Source organism: Zootermopsis nevadensis, unplaced genomic scaffold (genome assembly GCF_977971745.1).
Source record: "Zootermopsis nevadensis isolate Lab colony 2312 unplaced genomic scaffold, Znev_1.0 Znev_ptg000015l, whole genome shotgun sequence".
Taxonomy (NCBI): domain Eukaryota; kingdom Metazoa; phylum Arthropoda; class Insecta; order Blattodea; family Termopsidae; genus Zootermopsis; species Zootermopsis nevadensis.
The window spans coordinates 5,114,169-5,138,632 of record NW_028259147.1 but is presented as its reverse complement, the minus strand read 5'-3'; the positions used below and the strand labels follow the sequence as shown (position 1 = coordinate 5,138,632).

Genomic DNA, 24,464 nt, shown 5'->3' with positions numbered 1-24,464 from the left:
GATGCACAACAGCAGGGAATTTATTGATCAGCTGTGTCACTATTAATTATATAATGAATATTTTGTGCTATGACGTTAAATATTTATATGAGTTCTTTCACTTTTAGTTTTTACGCAGCTGAAACTATCACAAACGATTACACTTCGGACAGACAGATGAAAACCAGATAAAAAAATTATATTTCAAACTATTAGGATACGTATAATCGAAATTACAACGTATGCCGGGTAATACGTGAGAAGAGCTGGTAATATATCCCACAGACTTATCCGTATAAAAGTACAGAATTACAGAATAGAAAAACAACTATAAGGGAACTGACATTCTGACACATACATCTGTGAACATTTATCACAACATCCCAGACTTTTTGTGACTCCGAATATAATGCCGCCTGATTTATGAAGACACACTTGTTTACAGAGTAACAGTACATAATTTATTCAACAGATCCTATACAAACTAAGACATCGATTCAAGTTTAAACACTTTTTAACACGTTTTATTAGGAGTTAACAGAACTGGGCGTGAGCAAAATACATATTAAACAACAAACTTTTCTGGAACCATCTACTAAACTATTAAAAGTAATTGAAGGAAAAATGTAGTTATATTTACGAGATACCAGTGTATAGTTTCTATAATATTTAATAACCGACTTGTAGAGCAGAGTCTTTCTAGAAAGTTGATATTGATCAGGAAATTCCAGGATTTTACTGAAATCGAATGATTATTACGATCCTATATCCAGCTAGACAAATCTAATATATATTCTCGCATCATTTTTATCTAAGAACCGCTTTTAATATAATATATCCCATCAATAATTAGGTTTCCAAACTTCCCACTAAAATTATGTACGCTTCGAGCTTCTATAAAATCTGACAGTCTACAGATGAGTTCAACAGCGGATACATGTAATGGGATCTATATTATTCTTACCTGAGTTTGGATTGGGACACAGTAATTATAAATCTTTGTAACGTTTGTGTCAAATGGTAAGATAACTATGAACGACAAATCTGAATACATGTGTAAATAATCGTGGCATATTTTAGCCACTACGTACGGACCTCCCTGTAGAGAGAGTAATAACAAAATATGTTCATATGGATATCTGGCCTTCATAATCAGTTTTGAACCGGGCTTACATAATACGGTATAATATATACATCAACGGTAAAATTTCGATATAATATCGATATCATTCCAGCTCTTTGAAATAGCTAATGCCGGTTCTTAACGACGTAGAAATAAAAGATGAATGCTTTGTGCTTCCTAATGGGCTAAACACTACGGTGCATTGAATTCATAAGAACAGGTGAGTTCATTCACAGGCAATGGAGACATGTTATTAATATTTAGTTCCACTCAAAGTACTGAAGCTTCAGCTGTAATTCTTTGGTGTTGTGTCGTAAGAGGGCATTGTGCACACTCATTTAGCCTTATACCACTAAGAACATTTTTAAATGTTTTAAAAGCCACAACTACCTTTTGAATAATCAGTTACACGTAACAAAACAGATGAATCACGTCTGACTTAATTCTTTGCCATATATTTTATGCGTCCTTTAGTCTCGCATACCTGTGTCCAAGCACCATTTCATGGACTCAAACGGAGGTATTAATCTTCTCAAAGCGACAAAAGTCTGAGACGGGCCCCCAGACTGTTATATATATAAAAGACGACGAACTTTTATCAAGTGCTGAGGTTTTTTAATCTCCACGGCACTAAAACTGTGAGTTTACCGTGCGTCACTAGCTTCCGAGTTGAAGGAAAACAAACGAACATAACAGTAATGTAAACGGCTAAGATGTCACGATACACGCCATGTACGAGCTTGGGGGGAGATTACTTAATAGTTTGTGCGGTCGCCATGTTGGTATTATTTATGACAGGCAATAAAAAATGCCAAGATTGAGAGTTATGTCACGAAAATTGGTGTAACCGGTGTCTTTTTAATATTGATGTTTGTAGCTTAAGCAGGGGAAATACAAATGGTGAACCTGTTCCCAGCCACTGACGGTAAATCTATTTTTCCATGACAAAGCTAGAAATGTTGGATGCATTCAAATATTTGTTAAGTACCAACAGTTCTAAATGCTGTGAAAAGCTCTACGCCAAGTCATATCGACCATAATGTCAGTTATGTTGGAAGATTATGAGCAGTAAATACGTAGATCCATAGAACAACATAAACGTCGCAAATCGGGTACACCAGCTGATAAAGAACTCTGTGACTCTTTCGATGGTAACATTCACGCCGAGTTTATGCAAAATAATCAAGACGTTAACAAACACGTACAAGGACAAACACTCAAATGAATATAATCACTCTAAGTCTGACTCAAACACCGTCCAAAGGTAACAAGAAAACTGATATAACAGCCTGAAGACGGAAAATTTACGCACAGCGTAACAATTCTGGCGCGTTCACTCTTATTGCGCTTTTCATCTTGTAAATGACGCCAGTGACATCAGAGTTGGGGGATTCCCCACGTGGTCTCGCAGGCGACAGTGTACGTGGTGAATCCCCACGTGGGAAGACTCAAACAGTCACATCCAAGCTCAGAAACGCATGCACGTCGTTATGAAATGTGACGGTTATCGTGGTTCGATTTTATCCAAAACTGGAGAAAAAAATCGATAAATATTAGGAAGTTAAAACTACACAAAATTTCACTTCCATGAAAACCAGTTAAAACGTTCTCGGTTTGATGGATGCGGGCAGACTGACAGACATGGTGACGCTAACAAGGTTAGATTAGGAAGCAAATAAGACAGTTTTGTGCGGTTACTAAATCCAGAATGTGACGGTCAGCAGAACTAGGAAATCGGACGAAACTATTCCAAACAGATTTTTGGTGAGGAAACTCATTTGAAAATTGTCATTTGGAGACCAAGAAGAATAATACATAACATTAATATGCGTCTATAGAAATAGGTTGTGACTGGGTGATGGAACTGTCTTAGGATTCGGTCCATGGTGGATTTTTGGTACAGCGCTGTTCTGTTATCAATTAATTTCTTATCTTGTTAATTTGTCCCGAAATATTAGTATTTTATGTCATCTTAGACAATTCTGAAGAGAATCGAACACATAATCTCCAACTATTAAAGAAATCAGCCCGAAGAATGAAACACGAGTAATGAACTCTGGACCATGATGAGGCTGGTTGTCGGATGCTGAAATGACGCACGATTTCTATATGTAGAAGTGGGGCACACACACACACACACACGCTCAAGCTGCCAAGCAACGTGTTCTGGTCCTACCCCAATATACTCTGTCTTGCGACTGTTTGTTATATGCAGAGATACGAGCATACTACCGGTATCAGGGCAACAGCGACATAAAGGTCGTGTTGCTTCAAATGTCTCGGTAATTTCCGTTCCCATAGCTGCTTCTGTAATCACTCGCGGCAACGTCATAATCCAGGGGTTTCAACCTTTTCCATGTCTACGGCTTAATTCAATATTGCTTTTCGACTCGCGGGTAACAAGGACAAGTTATTAAACATTCACGGGAATTTACTAACAGGTTCACATTGCTTAACAATTTCTTTTAAGAAAATCAGTCATAATGAGCTGTTTGACACTGTTTTTCCTTGATCAGTCGTTCAATATCAGGATTAACTTCAGTTATCGTGTGCTAGTTATCAGCGTTTATCAGCGACAGTGTTTACGTGTTCTATGCCTTGATTTGACGTCCTTCATTAAGCTCACTGCGATAGTAATTGCCAAATACAGATAATATTGAGATATATTTTCTCACATCTACTTTTCGTCAGAGAGACTCATTACAGGAAATGTAAGCGGCCACACAAAGCATATTGGAGGTCCCGGTGTTGAGAACCCCTGTTATAAGTGATTCAGAAAGTGACTTCACTTACTAAACAACTGTATGAGTAATTGACTGCCCGACTGGTTATCAAAGCGGTCGACTGTTCCATTGACCAAGAAGGTAGGCGCAACAGTAACGCCTTATAACGTATCCAGGAAGTACCCAGTTCAGATTACAGCCCTGAGAACGGATAACCTGACAGGATTTTTGTTATTCTCGCCACGGCGGTCAGAATACTGCCCTTAAAGAGGCCACGATACCGCCTTCCAAATATTAAAACACTGATTATCCTCTCTCCTGCTTCGTGATTTTCTTCTACTCAGGCAAATGGGGTATAACATAGGACGCGATTGTTTCTACACGCATTATTTTAAATTCACTATTCATAATCATTCTCCCGTTCGATCGAATTCAACTTATTTATCTGATAAGACGTTGTTAAATAACCTAAAACAACATTGTGGGACGGATACCAATTACCAACGTCGTTAAAATATCCTAAGAATCGGCGAGAAATAACGTAAATAAGTAAAAAGATTATCTTTATGAAAACAAGAAAGAGAAAATTAATGTCGAGCTACTTATGGTTGTTCATGATGTGTCTTAGGCTAAGTCAGTTTCCTTTCGCAGCTGCGTCCCACTTTCCTGAAGACGCTGTTGTAATAATGTCGTAACGCAACGGAGAAAGTCTGACCTATAAACTTCTCATCCAGCCGCCATTTTACTAAACACAGGACGATGACTCAATTTAGAGGACTGAAGTGGATGTACGTCATTAAACATTAGACAAAGTTACTACTAGCACAATGTCACTGAGATGTCGAGGTCTTTGACCCTGAAAATCATATTCTTCACAAACCGGTCAGTTAAGCGACAGAGAAAATCCCGGGTACATACCGGATGGGAGGCTGGGTGGCCTCTAGTGATGAAGAAGATGAACAAACCTGCCCCAACGGGCAACTGAAGCCCGGCTGGACTATCAATAAGATATAATTATACCCACTGCTTCGGATGACTGTTGAGACATTAATATATTTTTTTTTAAGTCCGAAGGAACAAAGACGAGTCAGTTAGTTAACTGAAACAAATGTACAAACCTGCCAAAGATTTGGCTGTAGTGAGGTTAATTCAGATATTACAATGGAATGGCCATATTCAGACATTACCTCTTTCGGTACAACGTAACTTATCTATATGCACCGCTTACTTAAAAATTCAATAGCTCCACATTTTGCAATCAGATGATATTTATGGAATTTTTATGATTTTCAGAATAAACAGTATTTTCCTAATAGGATTAATCAATTGGTATTTTTAATGGAGACGCATTGTGTTTTCTTTGTGGTAAGAACTGAATTTTTAAATATGTTTCAAGTTTCCAAGAGTTGTGGTAAAAATTAATATGTGCACAGAATTTTTGTAGATAAATATTTGGAACTTATCACTTTAAAGACCAAGACGGTGATGAAATAAAATTTAACTTTGAAACGACGGTAAATATTTTAGGATATTGCTCACAATTCATTTATCGGACACAAACCACATCGTATGCAAGATATCATTTGGGGAAATTCTTCGGTGTGCGATTCAGCGACAATTTCTGTGGTTGCGAGGACTCTGGCGGAAAACTCCGACGTTAAGACATAAGTTTGCTTAATGTCTGAGCTGTCAACAAAACGCTGTATTTTTGGCCACTGACGTTAACGTTGGTCTTCCAGAAATAAGGTTTATGTTTAGGTAAGGCGGATTAAACAGAACTGGTGCAGAAACTGGGACACTGACGTTGGCGGACTTGTCCTGCCGATGTATCAGATACGCAGTTAGGCAGGTTCTTGAACGCTGCACACTTTAAAGGCGAGTGGTAATCATATAAACCAGCTTCTTTAACAATTAATAACGTTTTATTTTGTATTTACAGATTTCGTATGATTCTCAGTTTCAATAAGGATCATTTCCTTAAACAGCATCAACCATCTGATCTTTGTTTCGGTAAAGTGTGGGATTTTCTTAGAGGTAAGAACTGGATTTTTGTATATTATTTAGACGAGCTTAGGTTTCAGAGAGTTAATTAAAGTCGAATTCCGATTTTTAACTTTCATATGTAACACAGTAAAAATTATGAAATGGAAATTATGTGGAACGAAGATATCACCTACGCCTATTTGAAGTTCATTCCAGACTTTCGTTGAAGAAACTGAGGAAGACCATGAAAGCCTGTAACCGGTTTCGAACCTCAGAGTCAAACCTGGGGCGTATTTGGACGCAGGCCTACTATCCTAGCATCTGCTTGGGAGGGACCGAGCACAATCAAGAAGTGTCTCAGGGTAGCCGTTCTCCAAGAATCCACGAATTTGTAAATAGAGAAAAGAAATCCTGATTGTTCAACCACGTCTATCGGTAGTCGAGACGGTGGCCTCTTCCTCGGGGACCCTAATTAGATAAAAGCTGTAGTTAAGAGCATCTTCCTCCGAGTTTTCCCATGTGTGCGGCCTAGTAGCAGTTACACCACTGGGAGGTATGCGACGAACGTACAGACGGACAGACGCAGATCCAATGAAAACGAGAGGCGTGCGAGAGAGAAGGAAGAACCAGACTGAGGTAACTGACCTCACCCAACAGCTCTTTTTATGTTAGCACTTAAAAAGAATAAAAATACATGTTACAGACGCAACAGTGACCGAATATTTATGGTCCAGCTGTAACATACGTATTTTCTTCTGTTGCAAATAAAAAAAAACACATAGCACAGACCAGCATGTGCAGACTACGAGAATATATAATTGTGGGTCGCGACCCTTTTAGACTTTTAATAGTCTAGACATCTCTATCCGATCTGAAGGATGTATGAAACACTTTTCTTTCTTTACGACTCTGTCTTGAATTTGTTGTCTGGAGGAATGAAGCACAGAGGTAAAGCAGTTTACACTGTGTTTCTTTGCCACCTTATGCAAAAAATCCATACAACTATTAAAATAATTTCTGTTATGACTAAAAGTGTGAAATTTCTCATCCTCTTCTAACATTCTTTCATCTCTCTCTCTCTTCACGTGTCTTCTTTTGTACCTCTTTCTGTCCCTCTATTTTTTATTACATAGGTACAGCCCTAGGCATACAAACAGCTGTATTTTAAATTGTCCATTTCCTCTTCGTTCAATAAACAGTATTTATTTTAAACTGTAAAATTAAAACTGAGCTTCATGTAAATAAAGATATTTTAGTGAACCGACATTAGAATAAATTAAATCTGCCTTAAAACTATAATTTTACATGTCGTTTTTATGGTTGTGTAATATGGCCTCTCATGTTAAAGGAATACAACAGGCTTTTTGTACGCTTCACTAAATATTATTAGGACAATAACGGTACGGAGTATGAGATGGGCGGGGCATGAGGACATAAATAACGCATACAAAATTTTGTTTGAGAAATCTTGAAGGGAAGAGATCACTTCAAATACCTGAGCGAAGATTTTAGGGATTTGGGCTGTTTATATAGCACAGAATATCACCGATGACGGGTTCTTGTTCACGCGATAATGAATCTTCCGTAAAAGGCATTGTCTTTCTTTACCAGCTGAGCTTACCATCAGCCTCTGAAGAAGGATTTTGCTGCAAGGTTAAGGTACTGAAATATTCCCGATTGAAGGAACGACGTAACACTCGAAAATGTCTATTTTCTGGGATGTTACGTCGTGTAGTCCGGTAGTAGATGTGCTTTCTGCCTTTACACGTCCGTCAGATTCTTTCACACTACACAACACAACATCCCAGAGGACAGTTATCTTCATATTCGCTGCCGTGAAAACCTGAAATCTCACTACTTAGTAACTGTCGAACTCTCTCCTTCGCTAAGAGACATGGACAACAGACTTTTTTTTAAAATACTTAAAAAACATAACTACAGAAACATCGCTGATTTCTCCTTCACTGAAACAAGTGAAGAACAGATAGCTGGCTTTACCTTCCTGCGTGCCTACCATACGGACTGTCAAAAACCTTTGTTTGCTCCAGTCGCCTGGAGGAGTAGCTTAGACATCCCGCTCAGCACGCTATGCGTTCCTCCCCTCCCCACTTTTCTCCCAGCTTTTCAAGTGCTCCAGCTCAGAGGTGATGGAGTAAGTTCGTCGTTTGCCTCATAGATGGCATTAGCTGGAGCAAAAGATATCTCAGAAAAGAAAAATTCCATTGAATTTAAAAGATAGTTGCTTTCAGAATTTTTATATTTGGTTTCTTCGTGTGTTTAATGACGTTTTGTTAACGGAACAGGTCAACGACAGGATACCTATGAATGAGGACGAGAAAAGAAAATACAAACCAACAGTCATTATGCATTTTAATGTACTATTCTGGTAAATTTGGGAACAGCAACAAATTATTGAAAATTGATCTCTGTGACAAGATTCGAGCCCTGAACCTCTCGAATACGAAGTCAGGAACGTAACCGTCACGCTGCAACTTTCGGTTTAAAGTTAATTCAGAAATAAATTTAAAAGTTCTGCAACTGTTGGTGATAGCTTAAGACAATATGAATTAATAGAAAAACCATATATGTCATACGTGATTTCAGTTAGATTCTCGGCAAGCACCTTATAATTGCCCTATATAACCGGCACACCTAGAAATTCAATTTTTTAAATTAATTTTGTTACACTATTGGTACAGACTATTTAACGTAATAGGCTATTTTACAGCGTGAATCGCATAGAAAAGCTATTCAGCAGGCAAGCGACGCTCAAAAGGAAACTTAAAACTCCAGATAAAATTTACAGGTCGGTGTACAGCGACTTTATGACGTCATCGCCTCAACTGCTGAAGACAAAATAGTAAGGACATCCTATGTCAGGATAATTGATAATTCGGACAGGATGTGAGTCAGGAACCTCTCGAAATACCGACACTTACGGAATCCTAAAGTTGGAAGTTTTATAAACGGGGGAAAAATTAAGTACAAAAAGTGGAAGACAAACGCGTAAGAACGCACAAAATACTGTGCCCTAAGCGGGACTGGGCTTAACGTTTAACGACCGCGTTAAAGTGTCTCGTATTGATTATGATGGAGATTGTGCATGATTCAGAGTTCTTTGCAGTAAGCAGTCTACGACAATTCTTTCTCACTCTTCTGCCAATTGCCATGAGCTGCAACGGACGTCTGTGTTTGATATTCCACATTTCTTTGTCCTCACACTGACCAGGGGTCGTGAAGACGCCGAGTTAGCATTGGAGGGTCGGGTGAGGGGAAGAGCGGGGAGGGTATTGACCACTTTCAGATGCACTGCATCCGACCCTCCCCATGAAAACTGTGCCACTGCCCTGTAACTTTAACAACACACGTGTTTGGTCTTCCTAATAACTACAGCAAGGCTGAATACTTGACAACGCATTAACTGGAAAGGATACAAGAAAAAGGTAAGATTAAAATTACATGGTGAAAAACCTTTGTTCTATTCGTCTAATACTGTTAATCCTGTCAAATAATAAAACTTGAGACTGGCGAGATGTGTAGCACGGGTAATGGCTAACGAGAAATAGCCCATTTTGGAGATCCAGACGAGAAAATTGTTGGATAAATCGACGAATATTAAAGAAATAAAATATGGATACGTTTAAGTTTGCTCGGTATTGTGTAAAATGTCAGGCTTCTTTCAATAAGGTAACGAACATACGACTTCCATAAACAGATAATTTGTGACTGCTTGAGTAACCACGAATGTTTTATGGGACACCTTGAACCTCTGAAATTACACTGAAAGCACGAGGAAAATCACGCAGATTCTCAAATAGAATATCCATTGCCACGGTCAGGGATCCAAACGCGTGCCACGTGAGCTAACCTGCTGGTAACACTTGTTGATCTTTGGACACTTACGTCGCCTACGAACAATTATGTCTGTTTATATATAATTTCTAGTCATATGAGTTCCAACCAGCTGATAGTTACCTGACACGCCTTAAATTTTCGCCATATTTACAACTTTAAATACGAAGATATGCTTTGTGCAAAATATGTACGCATTGATGACGTAATTTATGTTCGTAACTCATCAATTATTCACCAGAGAATTTAAATATACGTACAGATTTTGTCTTAAATATAACCACAAGTTTATATATGAAGATGACTGTATTCTAGGCTCAGTATTCATCGCCCTGATGATGGAGGCATCAAGCACTTCTGAAACGTTGGTAAATTTCTACCAGACTACACAACGCAACATCCCAGAGGACAGTCATCTTCATCATCGGTGATATAAGAACCTCAAATCTGACCAAGTTCATTCCTAGAGCTGTCGACACATAAAAACAGCGACATTACTCAATAAAAAATTAGCATGACCGTTATCTTTATGTTACAATCTTGTAAAGTATTACTAGCATGGGCTAAAGAACATCTGTTACTTGTTTCAGAAGTTGCTAGGGAGAGAGCTACAGACGTACACCTCAGAAAACTATGACAAGAATCTTGCATTCTTACTGATAATAGACAGGCGCCTTCGAACGCTGTACGCCATACACAGTTAATGTGCTGTACCAATGTACGACTGCAATCTGACGACTGTATAAGACAGTAGTTCTATTACGTCAGGAATCAGAGTTAAGAACCGAATTTCGTAACACAGTAGTTTTATTACGTCAGGAATCAGAGTTAAGAACCGAATTTCATAACACAGTAGTTCTATTACGTCAGGAATCAGAGTTAAGAACCGAATTTCATAACACAGTAGTTCTATTACGTCAGGAATCAGAGTTAAGAACCGAATTTCATAACACAGTAGTTTTATTACGTCAGGAATCAGAGTTAAGAACCGAATTTCATAACACAGTAGTTCTATTACGTCAGGAATCAGAGTTAAGATCCGAATTTCATAAGACAGTAGTTTTATTACGTCAGGAATCAGAGTTAAGAACCGAATTTCATAACACAGTAGTTCTATTACGTCAGGAATCAGAGTTAAGATCCGAATTTCATAATACAGTAGTTTTATTACGTCAGGAATCAGAGTTAAGAACCGAATTTCATAACACAGTAGTTCTATTACGTCAGGAATCAGAGTTAAGATCCGAATTTCATAAGACAGTAGTTCTATTACGTCAGGAATCAGAGTTAAGATCTGAATTTCAACTACGTTCTGAAAGTGTAGCTCGTTACAATTTTTTGAAAGCCTACCTGCGATAACCTTGGCCTCCGACAATAAAATTAAGAACTTCTGTCCACAACAATGAGACAATTTGTGCGTTTTATAATTCAATTTGTATTACTGACCTTAAAAGAGACGTTACGCCTTTAAACATTTGCTAACAGCGTCCATTCGCCGTTGAAACCCCTCTCACTCATGTGCGTACGTCACAATGAACAAAGAGCAGTCCACGTGGAGTTGATGTGAAAGAAAACACAGACATGCGTGGTCTAGTTACGCACTTTGACACGACGATGAGAGCGGGGTTAGGTCAGAAACCTTTGTGCAGATGAGTGGGGAAAAAATGGGATGGGGGAGATAATGACCAAATGGCTCTGAAATCTTCACATTAAAAAAGGTTAAATAAAAGCAGGAGAGAGTACAAACACTGGTGGAGATAGGATGCAAAAGAGATATACGTATATACATGTATATTTGAGGCTTTCGTCTTTTTTCAACCTCACTTTACTGAATTAGCCAATTAAAGGAGTAACGAGTCGTGTAGCGAATGAAGTACCACAGAGAGTTATAAATAAAGATGCCTGTAAAATTTAAAACATAATAAATCACATACTGGTCTAAAAAAATGCGACTAAATGGGGAAAAAACATTGGTTTTGGCTCGTTTTCGTTATTTGTAGGAAAATGAATGACGATGGTTGAGGACGAAGTGAAAAATAGAAGGGCGGCGAAAATTATAATAATTATAATAATCACATTTTGTACTCTACAGCTAATACTGTTAGGATGATTACATAAAAGAATTTTTGGGTGGGGCATATTCCACTTATAGGTAATAGGAAATAGATTTTTTTTTGAAAGATCAGAATAAACAGATATAGGTAGAATGCAAATATAAAATGATGTTCTCATAAACAGGTCGCGAAGTTACGGACTAACTCACTAAGAGTCCAATGGCAGGATTTTGTTTAAACGATAATGAACCTTATGATCTATAAAAGTATATAATATTTTAGACACCTAAGCATCATAAATTCTTCAAGGAAGATTCCGCCAAGTACCGCGCATATTAGACATATGAAATTATTAAATAAATTTGGTTGGAAAGCCTAAAGGCAAGAGAGCACGAAGAAGCCTTGCGCGTAGATAGGAGGATAATATTAAAAAAATCTTAGAAGAGAGGGTTGGGAGATTGTAGATTAGATTCATATGGCGTTGTTATATAATAAGTTAATAACAATGCATATTATTAATCTAATAAGCACATTTGGCAAAAGGAAGTATTTGAAATGAGCACATGATTACGTATGTTAAAACTACTTCTATGTTTAATGATCACTGTCTATAAAACAATATAACATGTTAACATAAAATTCAAATGTGTTATGTTGTTATTATATAATTATGTGAACATAAAATGTTAATCTTATTAGTGACTGTAATTTTAGCCTGCAGACTTAACATGTTTCAACAATTTAAAAATTCACTTAAATATATAAAGCGATAGTCGATCTTGTGTGGGGAAAATATTTAATTTGGCCAATAACTTATATTAAATTAACTAAAACTGGCTGTTCACGCGAAAGGCAGACGTCCAAGTCGAAACGATGGCGCTTCCAAAATTTCACAGAATAAACCAAGAGTGTCAGTAGAACGCGTGAGCCTAAATTATACACTTATCGAGCCTACGTGTGCGTTTTATATGTAGGGTACATGACAGTGCAAGATCCATCCACCAGTTTGTAACAATGAGAAGAGAAATCCCCCCCCCCCCCCGAACAAGTCACATATGGACACGAGATACGCGCACACACACACACACACATACGTGTATCCAGCTGCTTTCACTTCAAGCCCTCTACACACGACAGTGACCAAAACTTACAGTCGAGGGGTCGAGGTTCGAATCTGCGTGCTGTAGTTTAAGGTAAAGAAAATATTTCATATTACAAGGACCGTGAAAGCTCAAGGAGTGTGGAGAAACTGAAGACAAACGAACGCATTATCAAATCTCACTCAAGATTAAAGTGAATTTTATGCTCTGTCCGGCTTTATCCTGTGATTGATTGCTTGTGAGTGAATATAAACCAGAGAAAGAATGTAGTGCAAACGAAAACATGGAATAAGGTAAAACAAATTAAAAGAGAATGCAAAAATAATCACAGAAAATAATGCAAAAAGAAACAAAGATATAGGAAAATGTTGAAAGTACTTAACACGCAAATAGAGAAAGTGAAACAGCAAAATGGATGTAGGAAGATTATTTAATGGGTACAGATGGAATGTGACGAAAGGCGGGACAAAACGACATGCGAGCGTTCACTAGCGGCTGTCAGATGCGTTATCACTTGCAAGTGACAATTCTGTTAAAGCGATCACGTCACGGGGTCACCTCACCACCGACGTTGTTGAATTCGCCGTAAAACGTGCAAACTACGCTGAAGGGGAAGAAGAATGCAGTTCGTTACAAGAGGAATCATGAAAGGACTCCTGGAGGTGTGGTAAATATTAGGGCTCCGAAGGATGCTACTGTTCTAATTTTACGAGATTTCAGGTTCTGACGGAGGTGAGTCTGAAGATGACTTATACTTTGGGATGTTTCGTCGTGTAGTATGGTAGAAAATTAAAATTTATTAAGCTCATGTCACATGACTGTATTCAAAGAATTAATACTTTGTCTTTGAAATATATACATAATGTCTACTTTTGTATGATAAATACATTTTCGCATATACAAAGTTCAATGCGGATTAATTATTAGCCTATTGCATGTATTTATAAATGAAATGCTTAAATTGATATTAAAATGACAGTGTAGAACTAATAACAGCGCATTAATACCAAACCCCGCCACTAGGGACGATTATGCCCCAACGCTCATTATCATAATTAATATCCTTATCGTTCACGTTTATGCAGTCCATTTAACTATTTCTTGGTCTACCAAGTGGGCGTCTATCAGAAATGTTTCCCGACACAATTTAGTGTAATTTATATGTCTCCCAAATTCTTGCTTCTACGTATCCAGCCCATCATAGCTTCTTATATTTCATACCGTAACAATACCAGGTAACATAGTTTGTTATTATGATAAGTTAATTGTAACAATTAGATTTTCTCCATCATCGTCTGTACGAGACTTGATCTTAGTCAACCGACGTGTGTAATATTTAAGCAGTGGATAGTCGGTCCTTGCATCCTGTGCGTTGGCCAGACGAATTCAAGGAACTTTAGGAGCAAAACAGCGCTAAGTCCAGCAACACGCACCTGGACATCCTATTAGTCCGAGATGCTGGTGGCATCACTTCTGCGTGTCTCAAGCGCATAGGTACCCTAACTCTTTTGGTCCGAGGCTCCCTTGATATGAAACACCGCCCTCAACGTACAAAAATTATTTCCAGGTATATTTTAGCAGGGTGACAAAGTATTGGAATAAATATGAGCTGCAGCCTGAGGCCCGCGGGACGTAGTCGTATGTCTCGCTCAGTCGGATGTCAATTGAGGCAGCGGTGACTTGCGCCCCTGTTGCTCCCAGGTGGTACTTGAGAGGTGAAGCACTGTGGCCTCCCCCACGACCAGCCTTCTTTATCCACTGGTCAAACTCCCCCTCCCACCCAGCCCCCCTTTTCCTGACTGTTTTAAAACTGTTGTTTTGTGTTTATTGTATCCTTATATTACTCACACAGAGGATGGCGTACTTGTTCTTTGCAGCTGCTGCTCTGTATGAAGACCAAGTACAGGAAGAACCAAAACTGATTTCATGGTCTAAAAGTCCAAAGTTGCTCAGATGTTCAGATAATAATCGAAACTTTCATGCAACCGGAAAAGTCCGCCATAGAATCCTTCTTTGAGACAAATAAATCCAATGTATATTCACATCGTGTTTCTATAACACCCATTTTAATATTATTCGTAAACCTAAAACCATCAAAAGTAATCTCTAAATTCGTATTTGTCCTGCGTAGAATTTGCTACGTTTTCTAAAAACTTATTCACAACACGGTTTATAAATGTAAACACATGTAGTTAAGCAAGAGCTGTCGATAAGTCAGACCCCGTATTGGCCGACAGTCGGGGAAGTACCCATAAATTCCGTTCAGCCAGATGTCTCTGTTATGAATGCCAGTCACAGAAATCAAGAAAGTAACACAGTACATGTTCAATAATGCAGTTTATCTCGTCATAAGCCTATCTGAACGTGGAGGCGTAGAGAGAAATCTGTTCACCTTTCGGAAATAGAATTGGTCTAGCCAGTAGCCAGTCACTTCAGCGACAAATCGCTTCAACCAACTGTCCTTTCAATTTTTCTCATGAATACAACAGTTATTTGTTATTTTTCATGTATAGGCTTACGTTAGTACGCGAACGTACAAATATTCTGGTAATCTTGGCGCACTTGGTCATCATCAAACGTACGTCTATAAAAACTTGAACTCAGTCTAAGTTAGATTTGAGGTACTGACCGCGGTGAATACGTCTCAGATGTCCTTGCTGCCTCAGGACGATCGCGGTTTCAGTTTCTACACGGTGTCCCAAAAACATGTACACACAGCAGCAACTATGGTGGCTGGTTGTCAGTCAGTTACCAGCCGCTGTCAGCTGAGTCTGTGATTAGAATTTTGGAGTTTTACATTAACCTAGGGAGGGTGGCATTTAGGTAAATTTCGATGTTAACAAGCGGAGAGCTACTTTTGGAAGGAATTTTGATTTAATATTGGAAGGGCTGCATAAGATTTGACGTTGAAACTCATTTACATAATATCTAAGTATTCAGTCCCTGCCTTAAAAAAATACAATTATCCATTACAAAGATAAATTGATTAAAAAAATTATCGGTGTTTATTCTGAGAATCACGTGAAATATATAAACACACTTGTTGGGAAAAATTCCGATTTATCAAATGTTAAATCTGGTGATAAATATAGATGCCGCTGGAATTTAAATGATTAAAAATAATAGTATAAGTTTTAATTTGTTACAAAATTTGGAGACAGCCATAAGGAATAATAAGTTCTGTTCCTTTACCACTTTAAATGCAGAAATAATTCTTCTGTTGCATTTGCTAATTTCAATAATACTTAATAATAAAATAAAGGATACGCCAATACTCTGTTTACTTTAAAACGATTTCCAAACTTTTTCGTCGTCTTCCTTTCACCGAATAAGTTCATTCCAATTCTACATTAAAAGCAAATATTTTAACGCCTTAGTCAGTTAATAATTGTCTAACCTTTCTGTTGTTCCTCTAATGACCTCGTCCCTTCATACTGAATCGGAAAGTTCATCACTGGCACTTCTAGTAATTCTATTACCACTCACAATTCATATATTGAAATGTATTTCTCCAAATGTAAGTAGTTACATATGATCAGAGAATAGGTTTTTTACAAAGTAGACTGTTAAGTCCCAATAAATTATCGACCCAGGTGATTGAAATCGGGCAGGGTATTTACCACTGGACAACGCATATATCAGCTGCTTTTGCTATCTGTTCTGGACGTATTAGCGTAATTAAAGAAAAATTACACTGCATACACCTATCCAGAGAGAAGAAGGGGAAAGTAGAATGGATGGGGGATTTTTTGTAATTAAAAGAAAATCGAATACATGTACAATGTTTGGATGTGCAGCCCCGCCCATCAACAAGTTCAAAATTGGTACATTTTGCAAATTGAATAGAAGAGTTAGTTTGCTTTTTTTGTGTGTGTGTGTGTGTGAGGGATGGAGATGAGTGGTCATAAGGGATGATTATTCGGAAGCGATAACCTGGAAACTTGGGTGTGTTTGCTTTTCTAGAGGCTTCCGCCCCAACTCCTAACTCCAGAAGCGTAAATTAAGTTGCTCCACATTAATTGGCCAGAACCATAATGACCAAGAACCAATAACATGCGTTGAGGTCACGAATAGCACTGTGTCATAAACAACGGTTTGTCACAGTGGTTATCAAACTGTGGTCCGCGAATCACGCTAAAAAATCATATACGAGGTGTATATTAATAAAATAAACCTGACAGAATTAATTATTTGTAAACTTACGGATTTACTTCTATTACTACCAGCGGTATTAAGAGCCGGGATAGCTCAGTCAGTATAGTGACTAGCTACGGGCTGGACGACCGGGGTTCGATCCCCGATGGGGGCAGGATTTTTCCTCTAGCCTCTGCGTCCAGACCGGCTCTGGGGCCCACCCAGCCTCCTCTACAATGGGTACCGGGGTCCTTTCCCGGGGGTAAAGCCGGCCGGGGCGTGATGCTGACCACTCACCCCCATCTAGTGCCGAGGTCAAGGAAGAGAGGAGCTATACCTCCTCTCACCCCAAACGCCTACATGGCGTATAGTGGGACAAACTTTACTTTACTTTTACTACCAGCGGTATTAATTTAAAATATTTTATTATTTAACATTATTCTAATTCAGTCTTTTTATGCAATGTTGAAAGGTGCAGCGATTCTGAATGATTGATTGTAGATTATGTAAAACAAATGCATCTCAGCCTATTTTAATGTACTTATTTATCTCACCATTTGCCTGGAAGGATGGAGTAAGATAGAAAGACCTTAGTCAGTTTAGTCAACTTCCAGTGTGAGAAACAAGCCCGGAAACTTCCGAAAGCGAAACAGGGGTTTTGGCGATAATCACATGCACTAACACTTTCAAGACGAAGTTCACCTGAATATAATTCAAAAACTCATTCCATACCGCAAATAAAACAAAATTGCGTCGCTTCGCTGCCTTTCATGGAACCCAAAGAGTCATTAATGTGCTCACATGAGTTTATCACCATTCCTTATCCAGAGACAGATAAATCCACTCTACACTCGCCATATTTCCCTACGATACAGTTATCATTATCCTACCATCAATATTTATAATTCAAGAATTCATATGAAAATAATACCAATATGGCAGACATATGAATGCGTGAGGTCGTAACCAGACGGTATAGTGCATAAAAGGATTTTTGAAATTTATAAACTTTTATTACAGCAAGGTAATAAATTTCAGATAGCTGAATGTAATAACATGGTGACTGAGCGAAATATTTTAACGAGTAGAGATTAATCTTTGTAATTTAACTTTGAAAACAGTTTCTTATAAAAACAAGTATTGAAAGGGTTAAGTTACATAAATTACACGCAGATTGATGTTGGAATAATGAGCATGGCTATGTTTAGAATTTTGACGTTCCGCTGGCAAGATATTTGTTGGGAAGGCCACGGGAACCAGTCTGCTGAGATCAGACAAAACTCGTCTAGACGGTAGAACTCAGATACTCAGATACACACACACACACACTTACAGACCATCTTATTTACACGTACAAGCTTCTTGTCGGTCTGAGACGACTCCCACATCAGGATGGACCCCATAACAACGGTACCTTGAGCTTCTGCACGGCTACCATAACAATGAATGTCTTGTTTATGTAAAATGGAATTGAACTTGTTCAAAAACAGATACACCATTATTATTTTAAGGGTTTGTACCTATGAGTTGCAATATCAGAGATTACTGATCATCGGTATAATATTAACACTCTAAATGTCTGGGATCCACCCATTTCGACTATCGACCGATCTATTCGTCTCAGTTTAATAGTTTTCCTCTATTTCTACAGGACAATGTCGGTAGGTACAGGCCATGACTTCCTGCTTCCATATCCTTACCTATTTACTTTCATGTTTATCTCCCCATACCTCACCACGTCTGAGGATCTCATGGCAATGAAGATATCGATAAGTCAAGATGAATGTCTCCTGGGATGTTTGGCCGCGTAGTCTGGTACAAATTAATTATGGAGGCAGTAAGCACTTCTGAAACGTCTGTTGAGTGTTACGAGAATGCACAGCCAATATAACTCATACAACAGCCATTTTCTGTAGCCATGAGAACCTGAAATCTCTGTCGACAGTGATCTGCGTTATGACGCCGTGCGGTTTACAACGTACGACTCACGATCACACGCCATCACAGTGTTTAAGATCACATTCACATACTCCCACCTCATTCAACAACGTCTAATCTTTACACCCCAAGTCCCAAGCTATTACCTGAAATTACCCCTGAAGATTACCGATCCATTTTTGCGTAAAAACTAAGATCAATAATGAACACCCATTCAAAACATCTTCCAGATACAGACAGCTTTCAAGAAAACTGCATTTCATATACTAGCTGCTAAAAGAAGTATAACATTTATTTCAGAAAAACGTTATTATTTTATTATTTTAGTTTTCAAATCTTATGCGCCAAAGATCGATTAATTACGAACAAAATAAATACAAATTATTGTGATAAACAGCATGAAAAACAGGCAGTAATTGTTCGAGCAAGAAAAATGTCTCTAGGAGAACGTTTACAACCACTTAAAGCGATTGAGTCTGCGAATATTATCTTGTGTCTGTAAAAAAAATTCTCAAAATTCTCAAGCATAGCCTGTAAAGTTCAGATCTATGCGGTCCATCCGTGCCATCTGCCACAAAAACATACAATTAAAAACATATCCAGCCGACTTCATCGTCTGTGGCAATCTCGACATGAGTACTTCAGGCCGACAACATCGGCGCGTGGCACCAAGACAGCGTCGTTGGACGTCTCTAAATCAGACACTTACAATAATTTAAAAGTTTATTTGCGAATATATTGCTGTGGTGGAGCTGTACGAGAGAGGGATTGGGCAGGTTGTAGACACTTTGTGGCTATGACAAGTGTTGGCTCGAACAGGTAGAGGTAAGATTTGGAACTTCCCTTGTACCTCTGCTATTCAGTACAAACTACTTCACAGCCTGCAGGTCATGAGTGGCTTATGTCAATACCGCTCATTGTTTTGTTCGGCTACTCTTATAAAAAACTGTACCAACTGAGCAATTGACAGACTGACTAACAAGTTAATTAACACGTTTGTATGAGCCGGGATAGCTCGGTCAGTATAGTGACTAGCTACGGGCTGGACGACCGGGGTTCGATCCCCGACGGGAGCCTCTGAATCCATACCGGCTCTGGGGCCCACCCAGCCTCTTATCCTATGGGTACTGGGGGTCTTTTCCCGGGGGTAAAGCCGGCCGGGGCGTGATGCTGACCACTCACCCTCATCTAGTGCCGAGGTCAAGAATGAGTAGGAGCTATACGACCTCTCCTCCCAAGCGACCGACATGGCGTGTAGCGGGAATGCATTAGTTTACTTTTTTTATCCTGAGAGAGATAAAGCGGTTGTCTCTAATGCACATCCCAATCCCTCCTTCAACATCCACATGTAGGCTACCTACAAACCCCAAGTGTTTTTTTCCAATGAGGTATTAGGCCCTACACGCATTTATCTCCGCACGTGCTATATATCCTGTCAATCTAATATCCGAATAATAGACTCTATAATATCAACTGCAAACTCTTTGCCAAGTCTTTGATAAGTTTACTATTATTAATATTATAACGAAGTTGGGAAGCTGATAGTTATTCATCTGGCAAAGAAATTCCTTAATTTTACAAAAACCCAAATTTTCATTAGAATGTTCACAAGCTTCTGCCACTGGACTATATTTGAACCAGCTAAATCCAGCCATATTATATTGATTTAAGATACTTTTAATATTATTCTGACATATACGTCAGTGATAAATTAAAATTCTCTATCCTGTCTCTTGGAACATAAATGTGAAAATATATGATTTTGGATCCGAAGAACTGCATTAAAGTCCCTGCTGTCATGATTTAAACAGTGAACTTAAGGTTAAGTAGGGGGAAGCCAGGCAGATACACTGGGCACTTATGAATTTGGTATTGCATTCGAGGGTTCGTGGACGCCATACTTGCGGGTCTATTGGAAACATAGTATTGTGCATATATAGGAGCGTTATTTTGCATCGTGGTGGTAATGATTCAAACATTGAAACCAGTCATATATTAAACAAGGAGACAGAACGTGTTCAGGCTTACATGTTCGAGTTGGGGGGGGGGGGGAGACAGGAAAGAGAACACATTCATTGCAGAGCGCGGGGAAGAGGGTTCGTGGTTCGATTCCCGCCCATGGACACGTTGCAGGAGCTTTCAGAGGGAGGAGGGTAAAGGGAGGGAAATGGGTGGAGTTACCCATCATATCGGGGTGGCAAAGTATTAAACCCCCTTTCCTCTGCACACAAGCATAACACCCCCTACAGAATTGTACTATGGTAACTTCACACCCCTAGTTACAGAGAACCAAAATGGCCGAACAATCGTTGATGACTGTTCTAGCCAATGATGACGATGATGATGACGATCAACCAATCCGAATCATTCAATTTTATCTCCTGTCTCGCTCTTACCCTCCTCACCCTACCTCTGTTTCATGCGACTCTAAACCTCTCATCGAACCCAGGACCCCTGTTCGCCACTCCCTATTCAAATGCACTATGCAGCCCTCCACCCCTTCATCGGCCGGTTCCACGTCTGCAATTTAAATAATCAAACATTAAAAAAACTGCCTACAGATAGAGGGAAAAATTATGTGAAATGAATGTGTGTGTGAGTCATGGACCAAGCAAAGCAAATCCCCCCCCAAACAATAATTTCCCAACCGAGATTTTGTATTCAAAGAGTTCTGCAATAGAATTTTGTGTTGGGAATGTGGAGTAGTTTGATTCTAAAAGCAAATCGCTATTGGTATTTATGGATTTAACATAAAACATATATCCGGATACAATAGCCAGATAACAGAAACGTAAAAAGAAGCTAACTGTAGTTTTATTCCCTATTTTATCCATATATATGTAGCACTGTGTGCACAAATATTGCCTATTTGTAGGGACTACAAATACGAAACTTCTAGCTTTGCGAATTACCCGTCAAATTTGACGAGAATGAGCCTTCTTTGTACGAGCAATAACGCAAATTAATGCAGCATTATTTTCTCACATCGCATAGAAATACAAAATATACACAATTTACTTATAAATTTAAATGTGAAAACATCTTCACGGCGACTTAAGTCAGATTCCCGCTAAACGCAGACACCGCCAGACCCCACCATAGGCGCCATCATAGCCTCGCTTATATTATATCTATTAGAGTCGCCACGGTCATAATTACAATGTTTTCCGCACCGCAAGAATGGCGCACCCATCGAGGCAAGCGTGACGGACATTGGCTTTTATATGCGCGTATGTTTGCGCTGAAGTGTGTTCAGTCCCCAGAAACATATTTTTCTTTCCACTAACAAAATTTGGCAATTTTGCAGCACATTTCACGTAAATATTTGTATATTGACCACCAGTCTCCATTAACTCATCCGTGGTAAATGGGCGAGAGTCTTTCTATACAAACACACACAAAATCATGCAGTCAAATGGAAACTGCATGCAATGAAGGACGTCTCTGTAATTTCTGAATGTGATGACGTCACAATGGTAAAAGCTTTATTGGAAACTATAAGACTGTACAAAAATCAGGGCTAAATCTTGCAGATATATTGCATTATGCATTAAGCTATAAAGTTATCTGACTACAATAAGAAAAGTACACATTTTGAAAAATTAATGTGTCATGTTAACTTTACATAAATCAAAACACACATTAAAACTGGCAGTCAGGTATTTGCATTGTTAATACAGAAGCTCATTTTTGGGGGTTCTGCGTAGTTTTATTTTACACACCGCAGACAAAAATTCTTTTCTCTCCGTGACAGGATCCTGTGACGGACTTATGTCAAGTCTAGTGGATCTAATTTACTGAATGGAGTATCACTTCTTGCGAAGTGACTCGGTGACTCGAGTCACCGAATCTATTTCAGGAATTTGTCTGTCTTCGAGCGAAATGGAAGGACACATTCGTACAGTGCATGCTTATCACTAGACACTGAGGAATGTGATACTCGGGTTACAACAAGAAATATGGGCCATATCGCACGTTTAGGATTCTCAATAAAAATAAATAATGAACCGTGACATACAGATGAAGCTATAAGAATAAAGATGAAAATGTTAGTAAACTTTAAAGACAATTTTCCAGATGAAGAATTATTTGTAAAGATGACTATTAAATATTAACCACTGATAACAACAAAATAAATCTGAAGTAATGATGACTCCGATGTTTCAACAATCACCATGGAATGCAGACGTATGTGGGGAGTGAAGATACAGCTCCACGCATTCTTACCCTGACACTAAATGAAGGTGAGTGGTTAGGTTCACGCCTCGGCCCCTTTGCCCTGGAGGAAGTAATCCTAGAATCCAATGGATAAGAAGGTAGGTTGATACAAGAATCGGTTTGGACCTTGCTTATTTAAAAAATGCATAAATGTATCGTACCAATAATTAGAGATAAGTAACAATTTCTTTCAGATAGGAATGAAGCTCAGAAGACGTGCGAGCATCAGAGTATAACTAACAGCAGCAGCTTGTCCCCCCTTTTCTCTCTCTCTCTGTCATACAGAAGCATCCATCGTAGCAATGATTTTTGCTCCCAAACCCCTGACATAAAAAATAAAACCACCCGCTTGGTAATAGGACTGGTCCACGGGTGACGCATACCTGACCCTTCCCACCTCAATTCATCCGTTTCAGATGCTGCATGATGCATTCGAAATGCAGCCGGTCTTATTTTAAAGGCAAGATGCACCTGAGTAGTGAGGAGTAACAAAATTCTTTGTTGTTCTTGATCTAGCGCTTTTCGTATGAGATTTGAGATTTTTATGCTTTAAATATTATCTGTAAATAATCATCAGCTTCTGCTTAGCAGATAAGCAATTCGTTAGAAATCTGAGCATAAATTCGTGTCTTTTCGGCTAGCTCTCATTTGACTTTCTTCTTGTTTAAAAGTACATAATATTTAAGCTATAATCCTTCTATCTTTGATAAAGTATTTCATTTCTCAGCGCGTTTTATAAACTAGTTATTATTCAATTAATAATTACAAAGAAAATAAAATTAAAGTAATTTACAGACAAAAAATAATAATCATCTAAGCTAAACAAAGAATGTCTTGGGCAAATGGTTGGCACTCTTGCTTTATATTAGGGAAGTCAAGGTTTCAAATCTTGGCCAGGAGACCGTTTATCGCAACTGAAGTTTTCCGCGATTTTTCTCAACGCGTCTAAGTAAATGCAACTATCACTTTCTTCCGTAACTTTTGCAATCTTAAGATTCTAAGAGTGTTGAAGCATAAACTATCTTCCTGTGGAAGACAACGACCTAAACGTCGAAACAAGCCGTATGCATACTTAAGGTTGTCCCATGGAGGGATAAACCTTTAGAATATAGCTGGCAGTTAACATTACTAAACATTAATTCAACGCCATGGACACAATTGTAATTTAAGTCCATGATGGTCTTCTGGGTTGTAGCTCCATGTGGACTTTGGGTAGAAACCATCATTACAAAGTAACATACTGCCTCCATTTTCAGGGGTAAAATTTGAGATTGTACGTTCCTCCGAAACGTTGATATCAACACGACGTAACAGTCCAGAAAACCAACATCGACATCTTCTCTGTCATAAAACCTCAAAT

At 38.6% G+C, this 24,464-nt stretch overlaps 1 protein-coding gene and 1 long non-coding RNA gene across 10 annotated transcripts in view; one reads left to right on the top strand and one right to left on the bottom strand.

Moving 5' to 3' along the window:
* LOC110839388 (uncharacterized) overlaps positions 1 to 13,718 on the top strand; it is a 57,775-nt gene extending 44,057 nt beyond the window's left edge. The window contains exons 2-4 of one of the 2 annotated variants that reach the window (XR_015535238.1): positions 5,765 to 5,859; positions 6,015 to 9,251; positions 9,976 to 13,718. This is a non-coding gene — a long non-coding RNA (uncharacterized LOC110839388). Of the gene's footprint in view, positions 1 to 5,764; positions 5,860 to 6,014 lie in introns of both variants that reach the window. The other variant, XR_015535237.1, reaches the window with a different exon arrangement.
* dati (zinc finger protein datilografo) overlaps positions 1 to 24,464 on the bottom strand; it is a 592,807-nt gene that overhangs the window by 191,956 nt on the left and 376,387 nt on the right. The window lies entirely within an intron of this gene.